Consider the following 8,051-nt stretch of genomic DNA (forward strand, 5'->3'; position numbering starts at 1 on the left):
AATAAACACGTTTTGGCAACTTTGGTCACCAACATGTAAGTTATAGGGGATTAACACAACACTTTTCAAAACGTGTTTTTCAGCCCGAAATAAACGCGTTTTCTCAACCCTTGGAATCACAGTGTAACTGACTGGCTCAGAAGAGCCACTGAGTCAGCCCTTAACCCCAGTGTGCAGAAGTTGTCAAAACGTGTTTTCAGCACAAATAAACACGTTTGGCAACTTTGGTCACCAACATGTAAGTTATAGGGGAGGAACACAACACTTTTCAAAAACGTGTTTTTCAGCCCGAAATAAACGCGTTTTTCTCAACCCTTGGAATCACAGTGTAACTGACTGGCTCAGAAGAGCCCACTAGTCAGCCCTTAACCCCAGTGTGCAGAAGTTGTCAAAACGTGTTTTCAGCACAAATAAACACGTTTTTGGCAACTTTGGTCACCAACATGTAAGTTATAGGGCAGGAACAACATACTTTCAAAACGTGTTTTTCAGCCCGAAATAAACGCGTTTTCTCAACCCTTGGAATCACAGTGTAACTGACTGGCTCAGAAGAGCCCACTGAGTCAGCCCTTAACCCCAGTGTGCAGAAGTTGTCAAAACGTGTTTTCAGCACAAATAAACACGTTTTGGCAACTTTGGTCACCAACATGTAAGTTATAGGGCAGGAACAACATACTTTTCAAAACGTGTTTTTCAGCCCGAAATAAACGCGTTTTCTCAACCCTTGGAATCACAGTGTAACTGACTGGCTCAGAAGAGCCCACTGAGTCAGCCCTTAACCCCAGTGTGCAGAAGTTGTCAAAACGTGTTTTTCAGCACAAATAAACACGTTTTGGCAACTTTGGTCACCAACATGTAAGTTATAGGGGAGGAACACAACACTTTTCAAAACGTGTTTTTCAGCCCGAAATAAACGCGTTTTCTCTCAACCCTTGGAATCCCAGTGTAACTGACTGGCTCAGAAGAGCCCACTGAGTCAGCCCTTAACCCCAGTGTGCAGAAGTTGTCAAAACGTGTTTTTCAGCACAAATAAACACGTTTTGGCAACTTTGGTCACCAACATGTAAGTTATAGGGCAGGAACAACATACTTTTCAAACGTGTTTTTCAGCCCGAAATAAACGGCGTTTTCTCAACCCTTGGAATCACAGTGTAACTGACTGGCTCAGAAGAGCCCACTGAGTCAGCCCTTAACCCCAGTGTGCAGAAGTTGTCAAAACGTTTTTTTCAGCACAAATAAACACGTTTGGCAACTTTGGTCACCAACATGTAAGTTATAGGGGAGGAACACAACACTTTTCAAAACGTGTTTTTCAGCCCGAAATAAACGCGTTTTCTCAACCCTTGGAATCACAGTGTAACTGACTGGCTCAGAAGAGCCCACTGAGTCAGCCCTTTACCCCAGTGTGCAGAAATTGTCAAAACGTGTTTTTCAGCACAAATAAACACGTTTTGGCAACTTTGGTCACCAACATGTAAGTTATAGGGGAGGAACACAACACTTTTCAAAACGTGTTTTTCAGCCCGAAATAAACGCGTTTTCTCAACCCTTGGAATCACAGTGTAACTGACTGGCTCAGAAGCCCACTGAGTCAGCCCTTAACCCCAGTGTGCAGAAAATGTCAAAACGTGTTTTTCAGCACAAATAAACACGTTTTGGCAACTTTGGTCACCAACATGTAAGTTATAGGGCAGGAACAACATACTTTTCAAAAAGTGTTTTTCAGCCCGAAATAAACGCGTTTTCTCAACCTTGGAATCACAGTGTAACTGACTGGCTCAGAAGAGCCCACTGAGCCAGCCCTTACCCCAGTGTGCAGAAGTTGTCAAAACGTGTTTTTCAGCAAAAATAAACACGTTTTGGCAACTTTGGTCACCAACATGTAAGTTATAGGGGATTAACACAACACTTTTCAAAACGTGTTTTTCAGCCCGAAATAAACGCGTTTTCTCAACCCTTGGAATCACAGTGTAACTGACTGGCTCAGAAGAGCCCACTGAGTCAGCCCTTAACCCCAGTGTGCAGAAGTTGTCAAAAACGTGTTTTTCAGCACAAATAAACACGTTTTGGCAACTTTGGTCACCAACATGTAAGTTATAGGGGAGGAACACAACACTTTTCAAAACGTGTTTTTCAGCCCGAAATAAACGCGTTTTCTCAACCCTTGGAATCACAGTGTAACTGACTGGCTCAGAGAGCCCACTGAGTCAGCCCTTAACCCCAGTGTGCAGAAGTTGTCAAAACGTGTTTTTCAGCACAAATAAAACACGTTTTGGCAACTTTGGTCACCAACATGTAAGTTATAGGGCAGGAACAACATACTTTTCAAAACGTGTTTTTCAGCCCGAAATAAACGCGTTTTCTCAACCCTTGGAATCACAGTGTAACTGACTGGCTCAGAAGAGCCCACTGAGTCAGCCCTTAACCCCAGTGTGCAGAAGTTTGTCAAAAACGTGTTTTTCAGCACAAATAAACACGTTTTGGCAACTTTGGTCACCAACATGTAAGTTATAGGGCAGGAACAACATACTTTTCAAACGTGTTTTTCAGCCCGAAATAAACGCGTTTTCTCAACCCTTGGAATCACAGTGTAACTGACTGGCTCAGAAGAGCCCACTGAGTCAGCCCTTAACCCCAGTGTGCAGAAGTTGTCAAAACGTGTTTTTTCAGCACAAATAAACACGTTTTGGCAACTTTGGTCACCAACATGTAAGTTATAGGGGAGGAACACAACACTTTTCAAAACGTGTTTTTCAGCCCGAAATAAACGCGTTTCTCAACCCTTGGAATCCCAGTGTAACTGACTGGCTCAGAAGAGCCCACTGAGTCAGCCCTTAACCCCAGTGTGCAGAAGTTGTCAAAACGTGTTTTTCAGCACAAATAAACACGTTTTGGCAACTTTGGTCACCAACATGTAAGTTATAGGGCAGGAACAACATACTTTTCAAAACGTGTTTTTCAGCCCGAAATAAACGCGTTTTCTCAACCCTTGGAATCACAGTGTAACTGACTGGCTCAGAAGAGCCCACTGAGTCAGCCCTTAACCCCAGTGTGCAGAAGTTGTCAAAACGTTTTTTCAGCACAAATAAACACGTTTTGGCAACTTTGGTCACCAACATGTAAGTTATAGGGGAGGAACACAACACTTTTCAAAACGTGTTTTTCAGCCCGAAATAAACGCGTTTTCTCAACCCTTGGAATCACAGTGTAACTGACTGGCTCAGAAGAGCCCACTGAGTCAGCCCTTTACCCCAGTGTGCAGAAATTGTCAAAACGTGTTTTTCAGTACAAATAAACACGTTTTGGCAACTTTGGTCACCAACATGTAAGTTATAGGGGAGGAACACAACACTTTTCAAAACGTGTTTTTCAGCCCGAAATAAACGCGTTTTCTCAACCCTTGGAATCACAGTGTAACTGACTGGCTCAGAAGAGCCCACTGAGTCAGCCCTTAACCCCAGTGTGCAGAAAATGTCAAAACGTGTTTTCAGCACAAATAAACACGTTTTGGCAACTTTGGTCACCAACATGTAAGTTATAGGGCAGGAACAACATACTTTTCAAAAAGTGTTTTTCAGCCCGAAATAAACGCGTTTTCTCAACCCTTGGAATCACAGTGTAACTGACTGGCTCAGAAGAGCCCACTGAGCCAGCCCTTAACCCCAGTGTGCAGAAGTTGTCAAAACGTGTTTTCAGCAAAAATAAACACGTTTTGGCAACTTTGGTCACCAACATGTAAGTTATCGGGGATTAACACAACACTTTTCAAAACGTGTTTTTCAGCCCGAAATAAACGCGTTTTCTCAAACCCTTGGAATCACAGTTGTAACTGACTGGCTCAAAGAGCCCACTGAGTCAGCCCTTAACCCCAGTGTGCAGAAGTTGTCAAAACGTGTTTTTCAGCACAAATAAACACGTTTTGGCAACTTTGGTCACCAACATGTAAGTTATAGGGGAGGAACACAACACTTTTCAAAACGTGTTTTTCAGCCCGAAATAAACGCGTTTTCTCAACCCTTGGAATCACAGTGTAACTGACTGGCTCAGAAGAGCCCACTGAGTCAGCCCTTAACCCCAGTGTGCAGAAGTTGTCAAAACGTGTTTTTCAGCACAAATAAACACGTTTTGGCAACTTTGGTCACCAACATGTAAGTTATAGGGCAGGAACAACATACTTTTCAAAACGTGTTTTTCAGCCCGAAATAAACGCGTTTCTCAACCCTTGGAATCACAGTGTAACTGACTGGCTCAGAAGAGCCCACTGAGTCAGCCCTTAACCCCAGTGTGCAGAAGTTGTCAAAACGTGTTTTTCAGCACAAATAAACACGTTTTGGCAACTTTGGTCACCAACATGTAAGTTATAGGGCAGGAACAACATACTTTTCAAAACGTGTTTTTCAGCCCGAAATAAACGCGTTTTCTCAACCCTTGGAATCACAGTGTAACTGACTGGGCTCAGAAGAGCCCACTGAGTCAGCCCTTAACCCCAGTGTGCAGAAGTTGTCAAAACGTGTTTTTCAGCACAAATAAACACGTTTTGGCAACTTTGGTCACCAACATGTAAGTTATAGGGGAGGAACACAACACTTTTCAAAACGTGTTTTTCAGCCCGAAATAAACGCGTTTTCTCAACCCTTGGAATCCCAGTGTAACTGACTGGCTCAGGAGAGCCCACTGAGTCAGCCCTTAACCCCAGTGTGCAGAAGTTGTCAAAACGTGTTTTTCAGCACAAATAAACACGTTTTGGCAACTTTGGTCACCAACATGTAAGTTATAGGGCAGGAACAACATACTTTTCAAAACGTGTTTTTCAGCCCGAAATAAACGCGTTTTCTCAACCCTTGGAATCACAGTGTACTGACTGGCTCAGAAGAGCCCACTGAGTCAGCCCTTAACCCCAGTGTGCAGAAGTTGTCAAAACGTTTTTTTCAGCACAAATAAACACGTTTTGGCAACTTTGGGTCACCAACATGTAAGTTTATAGGGGAGGAACACAACACTTTTCAAAACGTGTTTTTCAGCCCGAAATAAACGCGTTTTCTCAACCCTTGGAATCACAGTGTAACTGACTGGCTCAGAAGAGCCCACTGAGTCAGCCCTTTACCCCAGTGTGCAGAAATTGTCCAAAACGTGTTTTTCAGCACAAATAAACACGTTTTGGCTACTTTGGTCAACCAACATGTAAGTTATAGGGGGGAACACAACACTTTTCAAAACGTGTTTTTCAGCCCGAAATAAACGCGTTTTCTCAACCCTTGGAATCACAGTGTAACTGACTGGCTCAGAAGAGCCCACTGAGTCAGCCCTTAACCCCAGTGTGCAGAAAATGTCAAAACGTGTGTTTTTCAGCACAAATAAACACGTTTTGGCAACTTTGGTCACCAACATGTAAGTTATAGGGCAGGAAACATACTTTTCAAAAAGTGTTTTTCAGCCCGAAATAAACGCGTTTTTCTCAACCCTTGGAATCACAGTGTGAACTGACTGGCTCAGAAGAGCCCACTGAGTCAGCCCTTAACCCCAGTGTGCAGAAGTTGTCCAAAACGTGTTTTTCAGCACAAATAAACACGTTTTGGCAACTTTGGTCACCAACATGTAAGTTTTAGGGAGGAACACAACACTTTTCAAAACGTGTTTTTCAGCCCGAAATAAACGCGTTTTCTCAACCCTTGGAATCCCAGTGTAACTGACTGGCTCAGAAGAGCCCACTGAGTCAGCCTTAACCCCAGTGTGCAGAAGTTGTCCAAAACGTGTTTTTCAGCACAAATAAACACGTTTTGGCAACTTTGGTCACCACATGTAAGTTATAGGGGAGGAACACAACACTTTTCAAAACGTGTTTTTCAGCCCGAAATAAACGCGTTTTCTCAACCCTTGGAATCCCAGTGTAACTGACTGGCTCAGAAGAGCCCACTGAGTCAGCCCTTAACCCCAGTGTGCAGAAGTTGTCAAACGTGTTTTTCAGCACAAATAAACACGTTTTGGCAACTTTGGTCACCAACATGTAAGTTATAGGGCAGGAACAACATACTTTTCAAAACGTGTTTTTCAGCCCGAAATAAACGCGTTTTCTCAACACTTGGAATCACAGTGTAACTGATTGGCTCAGAAGAGCCCACTGAGTCAGCCCTTAACCCCAGTGTGCAGAAGTTGTCAAACGTTTTTTTCAGCACAAATAAACACGTTTTGGCAACTTTGGTCACCAACATGTAAGTTATAGGGGAGGAACACAACACTTTTCAAAACGTGTTTTCAGCCCGAAATAAACGCGTTTCTCAACCCTTTGGAATCACAGTGTAACTGACTGGCTCAGAAGAGCCCACTGAGTCAGCCCTTTACCCCAGTGTGCAGAAATTGTCAAAACGTGTTTTTCAGCACAAATAAACACGTTTTGGCAACTTTGGTCACCAACATGTAAGTTATAGGGGAGGAACACAACACTTTTCAAAACGTGTTTTTCAGCCCGAAATAAACGCGTTTTCTCAACCCTTGGAATCACAGTGTAACTGACTGGCTCAGAAGAGCCCACTGAGTCAGCCCTTAACCCCAGTGTGCAGAAAATGTCAAAACGTGTTTTTCAGCACAAATAAACACGTTTTGGCAACTTTGGTCACCAACATGTAAGTTATAGGGCAGGAACAACATACTTTTCAAAAAGTGTTTTTCAGCCCGAAATAAACGCGTTTTCTCAACCCTTGGAATCACAGTGTAACTGACTGGCTCAGAAGAGCCCACTGAGCCAGCCCTTAACCCCAGTGTGCAGAAGTTGTCAAAACGTGTTTTTCAGCAAAAATAACACGTTTTGGCAACTTTGGTCACCAACATGTAAGTTATAGGGGATTAACACAACACTTTTCAAAACGTGTTTTTCAGCCCGAAATAAACGCGTTTTCTCAACCCTTGGAATCACAGTGTAACTGACTGGCTCAGAAGAGCCCACTGAGTCAGCCCTTAACCCCAGTGTGCAGAAGTTGTCAAAACGTGTTTTTCAGCACAAATAAACACGTTTTGGCAACTTTGGTCACCAACATGTAAGTTATAGGGGAGGAACACAACACTTTCAAAACGTGTTTTTCAGCCCGAAATAAACGCGTTTTCTCAACCCTTGGAATCACAGTGTAACTGACTGGCTCAGAAGAGCCCACTGAGTCAGCCCTTAACCCCAGTGTGCAGAAGTTGTCAAAACGTGTTTTTCAGCACAAATAAACACGTTTTGGCAACTTTGGTCACCACATGTAAGTTATAGGGCAGGAACAACATACTTTTCAAAACGTGTTTTTCAGCCCGAAATAAACGCGTTTTCTCAACCCTTGGAATCACAGTGTAACAGACTGGCTCAGAAGAGCCCACTGAGTCAGCCCTTAACCCCAGTGTGCAGAAGTTGTCAAAACGTGTTTTTCAGCACAAATAAACACGTTTTGGCAACTTTGGTCACCAACATGTAAGTTATAGGGCAGGAACAACATACTTTTCAAAACGTGTTTTTCAGCCCGAAATAAACGCGTTTTCTCAACCCTTGGAATCACAGTGTAACTGACTGGCTCAGAAGAGCCCACTGAGTCAGCCCTTAACCCCAGTGTGCAGAAGTTGTCAAAACGTGTTTTTCAGCACAAATAAACACGTTTTGGCAACTTTGGGTCACCAACATGTAAGTTATAGGGGAGGAACACAACACTTTTCAAAACGTGTTTTTCAGCCCGAAATAAACGCGTTTCTCAACCCTTGGAATCCCAGTGTAACTGACTGGCTCAGAAGAGCCCACTGAGTCAGCCCTTAACCCCAGTGTGCAGAAGTTGTCAAAACGTGTTTTTCAGCACAAATAAACACGTTTTGGCAACTTTGGTCACCAACATGTAAGTTATAGGGCAGGAACAACATACTTTTCAAAACTGTGTTTTTTCAGCCCGAAATAAACGCGTTTTCTCAACCTTGGAATCACAGTGTAACTGACTGGCTCAGAAGAGCCCACTGAGTCAGCCCTTAACCCCAGTGTGCAGAAGTTGTCAAAACGTTTTTTTCAGCACAAATAAACACGTTTTGGCAACTTTGGT

The sequence above is a fragment of the Lepisosteus oculatus genome, chromosome 18 (assembly GCF_040954835.1).
Source record: "Lepisosteus oculatus isolate fLepOcu1 chromosome 18, fLepOcu1.hap2, whole genome shotgun sequence".
NCBI lineage: Eukaryota > Metazoa > Chordata > Actinopteri > Semionotiformes > Lepisosteidae > Lepisosteus > Lepisosteus oculatus.